The sequence below is a fragment of the Rhinopithecus bieti genome, unplaced genomic scaffold (assembly GCF_001698545.2).
Source record: "Rhinopithecus bieti isolate Rb0 unplaced genomic scaffold, ASM169854v2 scaffold_20307, whole genome shotgun sequence".
Lineage (NCBI taxonomy): Eukaryota > Metazoa > Chordata > Mammalia > Primates > Cercopithecidae > Rhinopithecus > Rhinopithecus bieti.
The window spans coordinates 555,138-574,144 of NW_016809865.1; the positions used below are offsets into that span (position 1 = coordinate 555,138).

Below are 19,007 nucleotides of genomic sequence, written 5' to 3' on the forward strand. Positions count from 1 at the left end.
AAAAAAAAAAAAAAAAAAAAAAAAAAAAAAAAAAAAAAAAAAGCTGCAATAGCCAGGGCAATCCTAAACAAAAAGTTTTATATATTCTTTACTAAAAAATCAGAAAACAAAGAAAAGGAAAAGGAACTTTAAAACCCATCATAATTCCACTGTCTAGAAGAACCATTATTTACGCTTTCAGGTGTAAAGCTCCAGATTTTTTTTTTTCTTTTTTCAATTGAAACTTTAAAACATCTCTAGTTGTCATAAAATTTAAAAAAAAATACTTAAGCATATTTTACGCATTTTAAATCCCACATTCCTCCTCTCAGACAAACTGTGTGATAATGGTTAAAAGAGGGTCTAGCTGGCTCTCCCAACCTTCTCTGGGTGTCTGCATGGTGTCCACACTGAGTTGAGAAGCACTGGGCCCCTCATGGAGACTGCTGGGGAGAAATGAGGTTTTAGCATGGACCTCTAGGCTGGAGGCCATGTGCAAGATGGAATAAAGACTTAGAGTGGTCTACAGAGCCACTGAGAATCCGGCGAGGAAGTAATTAGGTCATTATAATCCTACCCTGTTCTCTATAAACATAAGAGAAGTGAAAAGAAGTAGGAGGGAAACTGAGAGATTGAGTGGAAAAGACTGGGTTAAACCTGAGTTTATATTACTGAATAAGACTAAATTTTAATCTGGTTTGGGTAAATTAGATTGCTCACCACTCCATCCCTAACGAGTAGGTGGGATCTCTTGTAAAGGAGATCAGAGAAATTTTAACAAATAGTTAACTACATTTCTATGGACATCTGAGTTGAAGAAATTTTTCCAGTGACTATACATTTATAATAAAATTTTTACTGTTAAAGGAAAACTTTAAAAGGGGTGTAATTATGAATGGGTGGCAAAATTTTATTTAACTCATTAATGAGGGAATCAATAAAATGTTACAAATCATTTCAAAGGAGTATTCAAAGAGAAAACAAATGCATAGACATGCTAAGACTTGAAAAATGAATACAAACTGGCAAATTAGGTCAATATCTATAGGGCAATAATAAATTGTATTCCCCTAGACAATATTTGCATTTCTATAAACAAAGTCATTTGCATTATTATCAGTTTTCTAGTTTTCTACAATTTACAGAATTGCAAAGTAGCTCAAAGCCCACAAAAGGCTGAAAAACCCTGAAAAGTGCACTGGACAGGACACCCAGTATATTTTTGTCTGCGTACGCTAAACTACAACGCTATGCCACCCACCAAACCCCACCTTCCAAGAGTACATTGGAATTGGAAAGTTTAAAGGTAGAAGTTTGGGGATGCCTGAAATGATCTACACTGTAAAGCTGGGAGGCATTTAAAGTTAGGAGCAGGGGTGAGATTAGTAGGCATAATATTGGTCCCCTAATGATGCCCATGTGCTAATTCCCAGAACCTATGAATGTGTTACCTTATGTGGCAAAGGGGAATTTAAGATAGTAGATGAAACTAAAGTTGCTAACCAGCTGACCTTAAAATAGGCAGATTGGTTTGGACTCTTGGGATGGACCCAAGAGTTTGTAAATGTAGAAGAAGGAGTCAAAAGAGAAAGTCAACAATGTGATGTGAGAACTCTACCCCCTGTTGCTAGCTTTGAAGATGGAGGCCAAGGGCCAAGGAATGGGGGCAGCCTCTAGAAGCTGGAAGGGGCAAGGAAATGGATCCTCCCCTAGAGAATCCTCCAGAAAGGAATGCAGCCCCGCCAACTTCTTGATTTTATCCCAGTGAAACCCATTTCAGATTTCTGAACTACAGAACTTTAAGATAATAAATCTGTGTTGTTTTAAGCCTCTGATCCTTCTTGCTCTTTCATGTATAAGGACCCTACATAAGGCACCCTACTTACGTAAGCCGTTACATTGGGCCTATGTAAGTAATCCAAGGATAATCTCCCCATATCAAGATCCCTAATTTACTCACAGGTGCAAAGTCACTTTTGCTATGTAAGGTAACATAAACAGGTTCTAGGGATTAGGATGCGGGATGTGGTACATCGTTGAGGAATCTTTATTCTGCCTATCACAGAACTTCTGATTCTATTTCAATATTTTTTCCATACTTTTATGCTGTTGTCTTCACATCATATCTTGAGAGAATTCCTTAGTCTTTCAATTCACTAACTTGATATTTTATGTTCATTCTGTTAGATAATCCGTTTTTAATTTCAGTAATCATATTTTAATCAAGAACTCCAATCTGTGTAGTATGTGTGAACACATCCCCTTGTATCTCTGAAAATAGGAATTAGACTTGTTAGGCTACTTTATTCTATTTTATATATTAACTCTGTTTTCTTGGGAGTTAAATCTCTTTGTTGGAATTTGTTTTCTTTGCTCTAGGTTTCTCTCAAATATTTTTTGACTCTGCATTTCCAGACTATACTTTTAGATGAATGTTTAAATAACATAGTGTTCATCTTTAGAGTATATTTCATTTCTTCAAAGTGAAGCTTTTCATTTCTGTGGTTAGAATAAAGGTTCTGCTTTTAGGAGCACTGGTGACTGTAAGAAGTGTGTGAGAAAAGCTTCAGTCTCAGGAGGTGATCGTTAAGGCTGTGCAATAGAACATAGCAATTAAGGGGGGCTCTAATACCACATCAACTGGGGTCAAGTTCTGGTTGGGCCATACAGCATATACAGGAAAAGTTACCGAATCACTTTGTGCTCCAGTTTCCCTGTCTTTACGGTTGTGATGAGTAGTACTTACCCGCATTTATTATGAGAAGTAAATGAATCAGTACATATAAAGCTATGAGAACAGGACCTGGCAGATAGTAAGATTTCAATACATGTTAGCTATGTTTTTAAATGTTCAATTCGTGAACATGTGTGCTGATTTTATTTTTCAGCAAACACTAGAATCAGCAGGTCCTAGCCCTTTTTTTCTGCCAACCACCTGTTGGCTGCTGTTTCTCTTAGTTCACACTCTCTCTGCTCCTGAAATTATGTTCCCTCACCTCTGACTTTCTCCCATTTCTACTCTCCAAAAGAAATTAACAGTTTTTGATTTCCAGCCTACCGTAATGTTTCTATTTATATACAAGTATATATAATGCATAATATATAGTGACCTAAAAAATTCTCTCCCCTTTTTTCAAACATAAACTAATTTATCTGCAACTTCTTTTTTTAGTCATTATATTTTAGACATGTTTTCATATAAACATGCATATATGAGTTTTCTTAAAGAGAAAAGAGAGGAAATGATTAATAATTTTATAAATGTTACTAGGATAATAGGTTACATATTTGGAAAAAAATCAAGCTAATTAAAGAATTAGATACAAAATGCCAAATATTATCCAAAGAAAAATATAAGTAAATATCAAAGAAAAAACTTGTTTTGGGAGATAATTGATTTGATTATGTAACATAAAAGAGTTCTTCCACAAAGTAGACTATATCCCCATTTTAGAGCCCTCCCCTTCTTCCCAGATCCCATTGAAATGACAGTATAAATTTTAAAAATAAAACACATAGCAACTCTGGAAATCCAGGAGGACCCCACTTGCAGGCCAGGACAGTGAGGGTTTCTGGAACACAGAAAGCAGAGGCAAACAGATCAGTGATAACATGACAGAGCTGAGGGACTCATACAGAAGCAAAAGCAATTCCTCCAAAAGTGAATTTCCCCAGGAGAACTGCAAAAGAATTTTACACCAGAGACTTAAATCAAGGTGGTAGCTTTCACTTCAGGTTCCCTAGGTTCACAGAAGCATCAAAAAGGCTATGTTCAATATATTCACAACTAGAGATTTCCACTGTGTATTTGATAAAATCAAGTAATATTTTAGGAGTTCGAGGGGATGCTAGCAAGAGAGTCTCCTGTGGACACGTGACCAGAGCTGAGTCAGAGGCGGCCACTCAAGCTTTTATTCCTGAGTAAAAGCAAATATGCAATCCGGTAAACTGAGAATTCTGACAAGGGAGACTCAGATACCTTAGGTGACTAACCGCTGCTTCAGGGGATGGGGATGATATAAGAAGTCTTTATAATAACAATATCATTGAAAATAATAGCCAATATGTATTTAATTAATAATATGCTTTTGTTACTGTCACACTGATTTAACTTTTTTTTTTCAAGCCAAACTGCATCCAGCTTTATTAAAGATACTTTCCATAAACTATCATGGTATTTCAGGCAGGACATGGGTAGGCAATCTCTAACAGTATACAACAACTTTCAAACTCCTTTCTTCAATGGACTACCAAAAATCAGAAAGCCACTATAAAATCCAAAGAAGCCTTCATCTGATGCTCTGAACAGGGAAAGTTTAGAGCGAGGGTTGACATTTCATATTCAGCATGTTGTTTAACAACTTTTCATGAGCCGACCCTGACTTTCAGGAAGTGAAATGAAAATGGCAGAATTTATCTGAAGCTCTACAATCTAGAAATAGAACCACTAATCTTTTGAGGGGTGCCATTTCAGTGGCATCACTGGAAAGTCCAGATTGCCTGACACACCGATAACCAACTACTGGGGGTCAGGTCCCAGCAGATGTCTGGGTTTAAGGGAGTTAAGTCTATGCTGAAAGGTGGAAAAGGAGGAGAGGACATAAAACGAATTTGTTTTCCATACCACAAGGTTTTGTGCCAAGGTGGCCATGTGTGTCAAAGTCAGGGAATCCTTCCTCCTGGAAGCCAAGAGGAAGTCTCTCAAAACTAGAAGGCAAAAGTGTTTTCCCCACATCAATCCAGCTTCGAAGACACTCTATTAGTGACATATGCCCCTTCCCTGCAAAACAACAATGAAGTGTTCTGTGTGCTAACAACATAGCTTTAAAAAACAAAATTCTGCATTTTTATAAAACTTGATGAAAATAGTATTTCAAACTGTACAGTCACCAGAAGTACCCAGTTATCAAAAATGCATACACTTCCCCTGGCATCTCCAGCACCTTCGGCTTTCTGTGCCTGGTCTGTTTGGTATCTCCATTTTCTGCAGGGTTATTCCCCTCCTTGCCAGCATTAGCTTTTCCCTTTTTCCCATGGGGTACCTTCTCTACCTTCTTTTCAGGGGCTTTCTTAGGCTTGGGCTCTGGCTTTGGAGGAGCAGGTTTAGCAGACAACCTCGCAGATCTTCCCTGTCGTTCGTCCCTCACCTTGACTTTATCTCCTTTAGCATCCCCTTCAGCCCTTCTCTTGGGCATGGTGGGGGTGATGGCGGCAGGGCATAGTTGCCGGACGCAGGCTTTGGTCGATCCTGGTCGTCCTCGCCTCTTCACACTACTCCTGATTTAACGTTACAACATGTTTTAATAGTTCGTAGAGTTAGTCTCCCCCTCACTTCTCATTTTTAAAACATTCTTACAGATTTTGCTGTCTTTTGATATCCTATTTAAAAGTTTACTTATCCCCAAGTTTTAAAATAATGTGTAAAACAAACTCCAACTTGGTTTTTTAAAGGTAGAAAATAAAAGATAATATTGCTGCTGGATTCATTTTCTAAAAGCAGAATATTGCAAAATTTTGCATTTTTTTCCAGAAAAAACAAAATAGTGGGGAAAAAAATCGTATTTCAGTGAAACATGAACTCTTACATCATTTAAGTTAATTGAATTAGAAGACAAGTTCATATGTGAGACATTTATCCTTCTGAAATAGTTAAATCCTGAATATGCCTCCTTAATTATTCACATTCCTTCAAAGTTTAAATCAAGGTGGTAGCTTTCAGTTTAGGTTCCATTAGGTTCACAGAAGCATTGAAAGGGCTATTTTCAGTATATTCACAACTAGAGATTTCCACTGTGTATTTGATAAAATCAAGCAATATTTTAGGAGTTCAAGGTGATCCTGTAAGTCCCAGAACCATAAAGCCTTGCCCTGGGTAGTGGATAACACTAGTTTGTATCAGGTACGTTTCTAAATAAATATTTTATTTATTTTGAGGGAAATATAATTAAGCAGAATTTTAATGGTACAAGGTGTGGTGTGAGAGAGAGAGAGAAAAAAAAACAAAGAGAATGAGATGAGGCTATTTAAAGTTTGCAAAATATATGTACATCTATCTAGAAAAATATATTATGGAAGCTGCCTTTTTTTTGTTCTGGAAAAAAATTTAATGGCCCATTTCAATTATATGAATGAAATGGGCATCACTTTTTTTGTGAAGGAAAGGTGTTAAAGTATCATTTTCCCTCTTAGGCTTGTAAGACATGGAACTTTAGCTCTGAAGGCAGGTGGTGCCTGGCTTTCTGCCTTAAAAATATTCCACTTGGAGGTTTCTGGTGATGAATAAGTTGCTCAAATTTGCATAAAGGCCAAGGAGACTTTGGGGAGAAATGGGAAGGAGACCCTGAAGCTCTGAGTTTCAATGTCACTACAATGCCTGGTTGCTGAGGTGTCCTAGTTTGAGACCAGTTGGCAGTAAGAACGACAGAAGACTCTTAGGGGAACCCTTCTGGAAGAGAAAAAGCTGGAACTGGTGCCTAGCACTCATATCAGAGTCTGGGGTGATGTGGGAAACACTGCATCAGATCACAGCTCATGTGCAATAATTTAAGCATCTTAGGTGAGGACCATGCATACTTCCTGCATTTGTCCATGATTAAACTCCACTGCTGTCACTGAAGAGTTGTACCTGAGAATCCCAGGTCTACCATCTTATGGCACAACCATAAACTGGACAGAGAGGCAGGAGACTGCTTCTTCCTTCCCCAGGATGGAGGAGCTGCTCTCAGAGCAGCAGTGAGAGGGTGGGAAAGGGCCAATTCAGGTGTTGTTGGATCTGAATTTATAACATATTGGGTTCCTTCTTTAAAAATAAAAGAATACAAAATTCAGAATATGAAGTTGCTAGGGCCCATTCCAGGGACATGGCAGGGGCCCTTGAAGGTGAGGGGCCCTGAAGCTTCAACTTAGTTTGTTGCAGATAGGCAGGCCTCTGAAGGGCTTCTCTCTCCATGTGGAGGCCTGCCCAGGGTGCATAACTGTTAATGCCTTCCAGAGTAGTGTGGTGTGGCAAAGAAGGGGGCTTCGGGTAGATTAATGAAGTGCTTTTATTTTTCTCTCAGTGAAGGTTAGCAAGAAGGACAGATCCCTAGAACTCAGTAGTGAGGAGGGAAAATAGACCTTCTTGTCATAAGGAGGATGGGAAGGTGCTCAGTCATACTATTCTGAATGTTAGAAGTTTCCTGTGCTCTAAGCTGGTAAAGCAGGACATACCTATCCATTATATCTTAATGCCTCTCAAGTTAATTATGTACTTAATGAATAATGGAAATCAATTGAATTACTGTAACAGCAATCCGTCTATTAGTATAAATGTGTTTCCACAAATTTTTAAAAGTGTTACTTCTTCTAATATATTATGGACACTCTTTTTATTTCAACTGTTGCCTTCATGTGGATGATATGATTTGCAACTGAGTTCAGGTCAGCTCCATTGAGTATGCTCATCTTCTCAAGGCATTATCTCCTTCTCTTTTCTTCCATTTCCTGATTAATGTCGTCAACACCCCTCCCACCATCTATCCAAGGCACTGTAAAATAATGAGCTCTCTTCCTAGCTTTATGCTATTCCCTTTTACTTTCTTTAGCCCAGGAGTTACTGAGTTCAATTGAATTTATCTCCTAATGTCTTTTCTCTTCGTTATCTCCTTGTAATTCAATGTCACTTTTGGATTCTCGACTCTTCTCTCATTTCTAGAATACTGCAGTGTCTTACAACTCTTTATTCTGATTTTTCCCTTCCAATAATTTTTCTATAATGTGCCAGAAGGGGCCCTTCTAAATCACAAATAGACCATGTCACCATGTGCATAAAAACCTTCGTTCGTTCCTTATTCCCTAAAACAAGCTCTGGTCCATCAAAGGACTGTGGAAACGCAGCCATTATTGTTGGCAGAGTTTTACTTTTGTTTAATACATTCTGAATGCCTACAGGAGAAATGTCTGAATTGTAGGTGGAATTCCAAGACCATTTATTTTATTTCTTTCTCTTCTTGCATGTACTCTACATGCAAACACCATTAATCATTTCTTAATTCATTGCTTTCCTTTCTGTCTCTCAACTCTATTCTGTTTTTATTGTTTTTCCAGGAGTCTTACCTCTCATTCTAATAGTATTTAGCTTCTAAGTACTCTTCTCAGGTTTTGTTTTTCATTTTAAAAAAACTCTAGTTCTTTATGTTAGCCACCTTCTCATTCCATTTATTTTTGAATGACCTTTCTGTTCCAGAGAGCCATTGGCAATCTGAGTCCCATGAAAATAAGAAATGGTTTTTGACATGGGGTAGACACTGCTTGCAACTGTCTTCAAAATTGAAAGAAGCGGTGACCTATTTTCTGAGTTGTAAGTGATTTTTAAATTGCTCATGAAAATAGAAGAGTCTTGGCAGAAAAACCTGATTACTTCGAGTGCGTAATGGTGAGAAAGCTTTTGTCTCATGGGATAGTTATCATATGAGATTATAATTCAGCTGTAGTTACTAGTGATCTGTGTAGTGAAATGTAGGTTGATAACTTCAGTTCATTTTCCAATAGAGAAATGTCCGAATTTAAGCAGGCCCCGAAGGGCTACGAGAAGCTGTGTCTTCTAAAAGAAAGTGGGTTGAATGGGCATAACGGCTTGGTCCTGGTTACCAACAGAATCACTTTCTTGAAGCCTGGTGTGACTTTTCATTTCCTCAATGTACATGCTATATGTGTAGCTTATAGAATACTGACCAAGACTCAAGTGAACAAACAAAGGAGGCAGGAAAAAGAAGAGATGTTCTGACCTAGTAGATAAATAAATACATATTTTAAAACCTGCCCTATTTAGATGTTGCCATAATTAATTTTAACGGTCTAATGAATACTTTCTTAATTTTGTTTTAGGGATATATTGGTTGTATACAAATGAAAAGTGAAATTATTCAAAATCTTCTTTCCCTCTCTTAATTGCTTTACAGGACATAAAATTCAGAGAATTGGCAGCATTTTAATTCAACCCACACAATCCAGTTTTAATTTTAATTAAGCCCCAAAATATTTTTGAAAGCCTACTATATGCAAAGTATTATATGCAGTGCTGAAAAAAAATGCAAAGCTATTACAAGGCTCATGTGAGGAAAAAAGAAAAAATGAGAAAATGTATGTAGGCATTGTTTGTAAACTTTATAATATTTAAATGTCAGTTGTAATAATTATTATCATTATTATTAAACAGACATCCCGTCTCCTGGAACTCGCAATCTTTTAGGGGATATAGATATCCAAATAATTAATACTGGGAAGGCTGAAATGAGCATACAACCAAATTTTATGAGAATCAGAAAGGAGAACAAAGTTAATTCTATTTGGAAAAATCTGGAAGGTCTTCTTAGATGAGGTAGTGTATAGAGTACAGTTGAGCCTGGAACAACGTGGGGTTAGGAGCGCCAACACCACACCCTGTGCAGTCAAAAATTCACATATAACTTTTGACTTCCCAAAAACTTTAATAGCCTGCTATTGACTACAAGCCTTACCAATAACATAAATAGTTGGATTAAGACATATTTTGTGTGCTATATGTATTATACACTGTATTCTTACAATAAAGTAAGCTAGAGAAAAGAGAATGTTATTAAGAAAATCATAAAAAGAAAGAAAATCGTAAGGAAAAGAAAAATATATTTACATTTATTGAGTGGATATGGATCATCATAAAGGCCTTCATCCTTGTCATCATGTTGACTAGGCTGAAAAGGAGAAAGAGAAGGAGAGGTTGATCTCACTGTCTCAGTAGTGGTGGAGGCGGAAGACATGAAAGAGGTGAAAGAGGAGGCAAGACAGGCAGGTCACATTCAGTGTAACTTTACAGAAATCCTTTGTAATTTCTGTCTAACTTGTTTGCTTTTCATTTCTCTAAAATGTTTCCATCTGGTACCAATCCTTCTTCAACCATTTATTTTAGTCTCAGTGCCTCTATCATAAGAAGGGTCTAGGCTGTAAAAGAAGTCAAAAACAGTCTTGAATAATCGGAACCCTTCTGCCAGATTGTCTAATGTCAATTTATTTCCTGGCATTGCTCCTTCTCTATCTTCTTCCTCATAATCTGTCACAGGTTTGGAAGCACTCATCTCCATCAAATCATCTTTTAATTCCTCTAGTGTGATATCTATTAGCTCTTGATTTTCTTCAAGATCTATATCTTGAAACCCTTCCCCCCAACCTTTTTTTGTCGTGTCCACAATCGCTTTCATGATTTCCTTGATTGGCTCTGTGATAAATCCTGTGAAGTCATGTACAACATCTGGATGCAGTTTTCTTCACCAGGAATTTATTGTTTCAGGTTTGATGGCTTTTATGTTTTTTCTATAATAACAATGGCATCCTCAATGGTGTAATCTTTCCAAACTTTCACGATGTTCTCCATGTCAGGGTTCTCTTCCACAGTGTTGATAATCCTTTCCCCATAGAGTACTGTGTGTAATGAGCCTTAAAGGTCCTTATGACCCCCTGGATTTAGAGATGTTGTGTTTGGGGGGTGAGTAGACCACTTTGATGCCTTTGGCATTGAACTCATGGGGTTCTGGGTGACCAGGGGCATTGTTCAATTTGTCCCCTATCAAAGAACTTTAAAAGGTAATCTCCTACTGGCAAGGTGCTTCTTGACTTCAGGAAAAAACATCAATGGAACCAATCCAGAAAAAGGTTCTCAGTGTGAAGGCCTTATTGTTATACAAACAAAAGACTAGCAGTTGATGTTCATCTTTTCCCTTCAAATCTTGGGGGTTAGCAGCTTTATAGGTAAAGGCAGTCCTGATCATGAACCTGACTGTATTTGCATAAAACAGTAGAGTTAGCCTATCCATTCCTGCCTTCAATCCTGGTGCTCACTTGTCTTCCTTACTAATTAATGTCCTTCATGGCATTTTTTTCAAAATAGGGCACTTTAGTCTGCATTAAAAATGGGTTCAAGCAAATACCTTTTCTCCTTAATGATTTTCTTAATGTTTCTAGGAACTCATCTGCAGCCTCTTGGTCAGCAGAAGTTGCTTCTCCTGTTATCTTCATATTTTAAAACCTTTTTTTTTTTAATTATCAAACCATCCCTTGCTGACATTAAACTCTCTAGATTTAGATCCTTCACTTTATTTTCCATTTTTCTCATATAATGACCTTACTTTGTCTTGAATCATATTTGAGCCGATAGGTATGCCTTTCTTATAACAACGCTGCACCCACATAAAAGCTGCATTTTCAAAACGAGATAAAAAATACTTCACAAAAAGTGCAAAGTTGTTATGCTGTTGGCATAGCTGCAGTGACAGTTTCACAAGTGCTCTCCTCCTCCCTCCTCCTCCTCCTGCCGCCGCGCCATCCTCCTCCTCTCCCCTCCTCCTCCTTCCTCTCCTCCTCCTCCTCCTTCTTCTTCTTATTCTTCTCTTCTTCTTCTTCTTCTCCTCCTCCTCCTCCTCCTCCTCCTCCTCTTCTTCTTCTTTTTCTTACGGTGGTTCTTTTGCTGGATTTATCTTGAATTGGCTGGCAACCAAAAGGGCAGACCTTAATCTATGGTATCTATATCAAGCAATTCAACATTTTCTTATAATGCCACTTTTCTCTGCTTCCTGGGAGCACTACCAGCATCACTAGTGGCACTTTATATTAGTCCCACGGCATTATTCAAGGTTTATGGTATTACACTAACCACAATTTAAAAATATGCAAAAACTGTGAGGGATCACTTTTTATTGGGATATGCAGTTTACTGGAAAGATGAACCGCTCATGTGGAGATGATTAGCATCACATGGTGTTTTAAGCAGATACAACCCTTGAGCTCACCACAGTGGCAAGAGGAGATGGCTATGAAGTTATTACAGTAGTAGAGTATATACTACAGCTAATTTATGTAATTATGATTTAATGCTGCATCTTTACATTTGTTTACATTTCTCTCAACTGCAAAAGGCACCCTGTGAGGCTGTATGTGCATAAGTTTTGATAAATCTGACTTTTTAATATAAGATCTGTGTATGTTTTAGGGTAGTAAGTGACTAGTAGAATAATATTTACTAACATTTTATGCATTCACGACATATCTAACTTTTTCTTAATTTTTTCAATATTTGTGGCTGCAAGACTCCTCTGTTTTTTTCCAAATTGTCACAAATCTCCAAAAATTTTTGCAATAGATTTATTGAAAAAACTCTGCATATAAGTGGACCCAGGCACTTCAATACTGTGTTGCCTGAGTCAACCGTATCTATTTTATAGAAAATAGAAGTATGCTGATTGTCTCAAAATTTTACTCATTTACTTGTTTTCATATTTCATCAACATCAGTTTTAAAATGTACACAATTGAGACACAAAGAATTATTTTCTGAGTACTTTTTATAAAACTGCCAAGTTGTTTACCTTCATAATGCTCCTTCTCACAAATTGAAGCCAGAAGAGTTTTAAGGATGTGTATTTGTGTTCATTCTGAAGATATTTTGAACCAGTGGGTATACCTCTACTTGTAGAAAGACTACAATCATGTTTCTTTCCATGGGCTTAAAAATGAAAAGAAAGGTTGACAAGAAACACTTTCTGGCCCTGCACTCATTTTCCTGTTCTGTACTTGTGTTCTGTTGCCTTCATTAAAGAGAAAAACTCACCAGTCACAACCTCCTCCTCATCATCATTGGAGGCAGATCAAATTTGCTCCCTACCTTGGTTCACAGGAAATGGCTGTAGAGGACTGTAGAGCACAGAGGTTAAGAGTGAGGGTCTGGACAAATCAGCTACTTCTTCTTTAAGGCCAACTAACAAAAAGCCAACCTGGCTTTCAATGGAGTTGAAACAGCCTTCTGTTGGAAGAATATACCATCTAGGACTGTCATTATTAGAAAGGAGAAGTCAGTGCTTGACTTAAAAGCTTCAAAGGATAGGCTACCTCTCTTGTTGGGAGTTAATGCAACTGGTGACTTTAAAGGGAAGCCAGTGCTCATTTGCCATTCCAAAAATGCTAAAGTCCTTAAGGATTATGTTAAATCAATTCTGCCTGGGTTCTATCAATGGAACAACAAAGCCTGGATGACAGCAAATCTGTTTACAGGATGGTTTATCAAATACTTTAAGCCCACTGTTGAGACCTACTGCTCAGAAAACAAGACTCCTTTCAAAATATTATTGCTTACCTGGTCACCAAAGAGCTCTGATGAAGATATACAAAGAGGTGAATGTTGTTTTCATGCCTGCTAACACAACATCCATTCTGCAGCCCACGAATCAAGTAGTAGTTTTGACTTTCAAGTCTTATTATTTAAGAAATACATTTCATAAGACTATAACTGCCATACCTGTTGGATTTGGACAAAGTACATTGAAAACCTCTTGGAAGAGGTTCACCATTCTAGATGCCATTAAGAACATTTGTGACTCATGGGAGGAGGTAAAAATATCAACATTTGCAGGAGTTTGGAAGAAGTTGATTCCAATCCTCATTGATGATTTTGAGGGGTTCAAGACTTCAGTGGAAGAAGTAACTGAAGATTTGATGGAAATAGCAAAGTCATTAGAATTAAAAGTGGAGCCTAAAGATGTGACTTAATTGCTGCATTCTCATAAGAAATCATGAATGGATAAGGAGTTGCTTCTTATGGATGGGCAAGTGGTTTCTTGAGATGGAATCTACTCCTAATGAAGATGCTGTGACCATTGTTGAAATGGCAACAGAATTTAGAATATCACATGAACTTATAATCAAACAGTGGTAGGGTTTGAGAGGATTGACTTCAGTTTTGAAAGTTCTGTTGTGAATAAATGCTATAAAACAGCATCACATGCTACAGATAAATTTTTTTGTGAAACAAGTCAATCAATGCAGCCAACTTCACTGATGTCTTATTTTAAGAAATTGCCACAGCAACCTCCTCCATGAACAGTCAGCAGTTATGAGCATCAAGGCAAGAATCTCCACCAGCAAAAAAATTTACAATTTGTTGAAGGCTCAGATGACGGTTAGAATTTTTTAGCAATAAAGTATTTTTAAATTACTGTATGCAAATTATTTTTAGACATAATGCTATTGCACAGTTAATAGACTACAGTATATTATAAACATTTATTTTATGTGCACTAGGGAACCAAAAAAATTGTGTAACTCCCTTTATTGCAATTTATTGAGGTGGTCTAGAACCAAACCTGCAGTATCTCCAAGGTATGCTTGTATTTCTGACATAAGTTACATTCCTTAGCCCAGAGAGTACTTCCCTATGTGCATGATTTGGAATAAACTTTCAGTCAGTCTTTAATTTCTGAAGACATACAATTCGCAAAGTCATAGCTTCAGGTGTGAAAGAAAAAGATAAAGATATACCTTAAACTTTGAGGTCTGTTTCATAGCTTAAGAAATAAAGTGCTGTGTCTTCTTTATTACAAGACAGAAATTCATTAAATTTTGTTTTTCAATTCTCTTACAAGCAAGTTCTTTATGTGCTAAGTATACATTTAATTATATATTTTACAAGCTTTAGCTATAGCATTTGAGATCCCTTGTAGTTGTTTAGTGTTACTATTGATAGGAGTAAAGCTACAATATTTCATTTAAAATAAGACGTCATCAGTTTTAAGACAATCCTGAATTCTGCCATGTGAAATATTTTAAAAAGTAAATCTTAGAATCAGTGACATGATAATTCATCAGCATTTTAATGATACTTACTAGTATAAAATATAATCTATAGTCTGTAAAGCCCAGAGATAGAGGAATTTGTAAAACTAGATGGATTAGCATCTGGAATTAAAGATATTAAAGACTTTCAGTTCTAAAAGCATAAAAAACATTTTATGTTTTATGCACATGGCTATGTGCATCAAATAATTATTACACAGACCCACAAATCTTTATCCTTATACTTGTCAGAGACTTTAAGATGTTAATAGCTGAAAGTAAAAATAAGCATTCTTAAAGGAATTGAGTTAATCAACAGCTAATTAATTGCCCTTACCAAGCCCCCAGAACCACCAAAGGGAAGGAAATCAAGCGTCTGTCTTCTTCTGTTCTTGAACTTCCCAGGTTCACCCTTTAATTTATCATAGAAGGGGCAAATTTACCAATGTCCAATACAGTGTTAGGTATAGGCAATGTGGGTCTCTATAACTTTTGAAGATTACTGTATTTTGATTTAATTTTAGTATCTCACCACAATTCATGCTGCTTTCAAAATTTAGTCACCTCCCCAAATCCTGTGGACTCTCTTTATCACTTATTCATTCACCAAGAATGATGGAACATTGATTCTGTGCCAGAGAGTCACCTAGGAAGTGGGGATAAAATAATAAGAAATTTTCTCTTACCCTCAAGTGAGCAGTTTTACAGAGGAGACAATTTCAGTCACACTATAATTGCACTTCTATAGTTTGTCTATTTCAGAGTAATATGAAATAATGGCCCAAAGGAGGAGATAATGATCTCTGCTTTCAGAGTCAATAGGAGGAGCTACAGCAGCTGAGTCTTGAGAATGAAAAGGAAGGAATTTAGCAGGGCTGTAAGGGGAAGGGATGATGGTAGCACTTCAGGCAAAGTCAACAGCATGGGCACATTTTGTTTTCATGTTTATCTCATCTACCAGACCTTCTAGAGTGAAGACTTCAAACTTTAGTAATGCCCACCACCCAAGCCAGTGAAAGACAATGTTTAGCAAGTATGTTTTTTTGTTTGTTTGTTTGTTTTGTTTTGTTTCCAGTAAAAATAAGATGAGAGATCGAGTATAGAGAATATTGAGAATAGTCAGAAAATAGGTCAGTGGTCTCAAACTTTGGTAAGCATGAGAATCACTCAGGGTGCTTGTTCCTAAGCACCACTCTCAGAGTTTTTGCTTCAGTAGGTCTGGAGTGGAGGCAAAATAATTGCATTTTTAATATGCCCTACCCTTAGTCCTATGACCCTGACACAGGCAGTCCACAGAGCACAGAGGTATATAGGGGAAAAGGAATTTATGGATACTATGTCCTGGTTCTTACCAACCACCTGCAGCTCAGCAAATATACCTTGAGGTGCACTCCACATCAGCCATCAAAAGCTTTGTAATCAAAGTTAACCTGTGTGGCTCAGACCTATAAGTTAATTTTCTAGCTAACATGCTGAGAGAAAAATAAATCTGCCTCCTAAGACTTAACAGGTCTTCTAGATTTTAAAATATTAGCATGTTTTCAAGTGTGGTGAAGCTGAAAGTACTTAAAAGCTCCAGGATTAGTCACTTCTCTTTAAAAAAAAAAAGTTTGCAATGGTACAATACTTACCTTGCAAGATGAAAATTTCCACCTGAGACTTTTTTTTCTATATTTTATAATCATTGATGAGAATTGATGCTAACTCTATCTTTTTTAGACATTGACTGAAACATTTTAAAGCTGAGTTGAAAATAATCCTGGGCATGCCTTTAACACCCACTTGCTCTAATTTAACACCATTTGTCTTTCCCTTACTTACTCTTTATTTTCTTGAGCATTCCAGCTGTTAGCATTAAATCTAATTTTTGTATGTCAGCCCATGTCAAAGCAAGCCTTAATCCTTTTAATGTTAACCTATCACCAGCTCAAAGCTGCTTTATATAATCAGATATAACCACATTTCCAACCCTAAGGGCATGGAGTGTGATTATGTACACATGCGTGCTAGACCTTCCCCGTAATGCTACTTGGTGTAGACTGGAATTCTTTATGGGGTGGGTCAGGATTTAATCCCAACCAATGTACTTGGTTTACAGAAATAGAAAAAGGCTTTGTTATAAGGTGGGAGCACTAGCAGAAGTATTGGAAAGAGGATTGACTATCATATTGTCCTGTATATGTTTTAGTCTAAGAGAGATTAAAATGTTATGGACCAAGGTATACAGTTAATGACAGAAGTGTTGAAATGGGAACCAAACAGGAAATCTTAAGATCTATAGCCTAACCCGTGCTTTCTCCCTGTGTCAATGGAGTTATACTATGTCATTTACTTTTTTTCTCCCTTGAGTGATTAACTCAAGCATTTCAAAGCAAAACAAAACAAAACAAAACAAAACCACCCTACTGTTTGTATTCCTTTCATTTAGACAATTATTTGGGGGGTAAGGGGAGGTTGTAAAAGAGTCAACTGTGTTGTGAAAGTTTGGAATAATTATATTTTTTCTCTCCACTGGTTTCTGACAAGATATACCTCAAATTTAGAAAACTACTCATTGAAACAGGGTATTGCCATTGGCAGTCCTGCATGGAAACAACTTGCAGTCAGGTACAGGTGACTTTTAAAAAATTCTGCTAAGGCATTTAACTTTGTTATAGTAATACACTGATAAAGAAATTCTGTCTGTTTATATGGAAGATAAACATCATCACCAAATACAGATAGATGTTATTGCCATTTTATTTTATATAAAATATATATTTGGTGTAATAGAATTAGAATTTTAGAAAGAGCTAGTATCTTAATTAAGTAAAAGAAATGATAAATATCTTGTAAATAAGTGTGAAGAGACATTATCATAAACAAGTTTGAATGTCTAGTTAAATGTCCACCTTAAAAAGGCAATACATAGTGGAAAAGAACAAAAAAGAAAATTCTCTTTTATTCGTATTACGGATCTCAGCCCTGGGGTTAAAAGAATAAGTCATATTTTTTTTTCCTAGAGTAGCTCAAGTCCTAAGGGGAGGAATAACACAGAAAATGTTAACTGCAATGCTACAAGACAAGTAACTTCAAAGTCCTATGAGACCTTAAGGGGAGAGTAATTAATTGTGTTTTGGAAATTGGGAAAGGCTTCAAGGGGGATATAACGTTGAAACAAGAGCAGGTTCAATTTTTAAAAAGCCAAGCAGATGATTTTTTTAAGGTATAAATACAGCAGCATGACATTTCTTTTCTGAACATTAAAAAATATCTTTTTAAGGCTTGTTTAAAATACTATTTCTACACAATAAACTTCTCACTTCCCATTTTCTCCAATTGAGATAACAAAGTCTCCCTTCTATTTTTATTCACTGCTTTGTTAGTTTTCTATTAAGCTTGTTATATATACTTCATGATGATTTTCCTGTATCACTTATTTGGGCAGAAGCTTCTTGAAGAAATCTATGTCTACATTTCCCTCTAAAAGAATCACTTTATATTCTTGTATATAATTCTCATTCTTGTCTCTTTTTTCTTGTTTCTCCTTTCACTTTTATTTTATTCTCTTTTTCATAGCATTTCAGTACTAACCATAGAAAACTGGGAACAATAGTACACACTGATACCTTTATATATTTTTCTTTCTATACACGCTTCCCCTGCATAAAGACACTGATTACAAATACTATAATTTTTATTTACAAAGGGGAGAAAAGCTGGGCTTAAGGTATTTTCCAAGGATACAGGGGCACCTGTGATGAATATAGAAACAAAATCTCCTTGGTCAGTGGTCATTAGATCAATTGTTCAACATTTTAAATGTTGTCCTAGATTTGATGCCAGTCCTTCGACGATAGGTTTTGAAAAGAGGGTTCATGATCTGAGATCCCAAAAAGGAAAGAGTTAAAAGGAAGAGAACCTTAGAGGATTAGATTGATCTCTAGGGATTTGGAAACTAGGCAGAAGATCTGAAGATGAAAGGAAAGATTTGATTCTGTGCTAAATTACAAGTTTTGAAGGAAATTAGAGTGTAATTTTGTTCAGCTATAGATAAGAATCCACAGCCTAAATTAGTAAAGTTCTTACAACTATTATCTTTTAAATCATAATTAAAAAGTATTTCTAAAACTATGTCAGTTGTGAACAATCACCTTGAGGTACATGTGTAATATGAAAAACCTGAGAAAGCACAGCAGTAGCAACCAGTGCATATTAAACATCAGTTGCAAAAGGGGAAGTCCAAAAGGCATGTCATTACATTACTGTATATCTTTTCTTCTCAGTCATGAGAAGAGGGAAAGGCATAAATCACTGCTGTCATGCTTTGTTTATTTTGGCCTCACAAAACCATCAAAGTTCTGCTTAATGGGGGATCTGGTAGGGCGCCTTAGATTCTTCTCACCCTACTCCTGAGAGGAAGTCTACATTTAAACA

The 19,007-nt window shown here is 36.5% G+C and overlaps 1 pseudogene; it reads right to left on the bottom strand.

Annotated features, from left to right (window-relative positions):
• The window catches only part of LOC108541256 (dnaJ homolog subfamily B member 6-like), a 28,045-nt pseudogene extending 20,849 nt beyond the window's left edge, over positions 1-7,196 (bottom strand).
• Between the last annotated feature and the right edge of the window lie 11,811 nt (positions 7,197-19,007).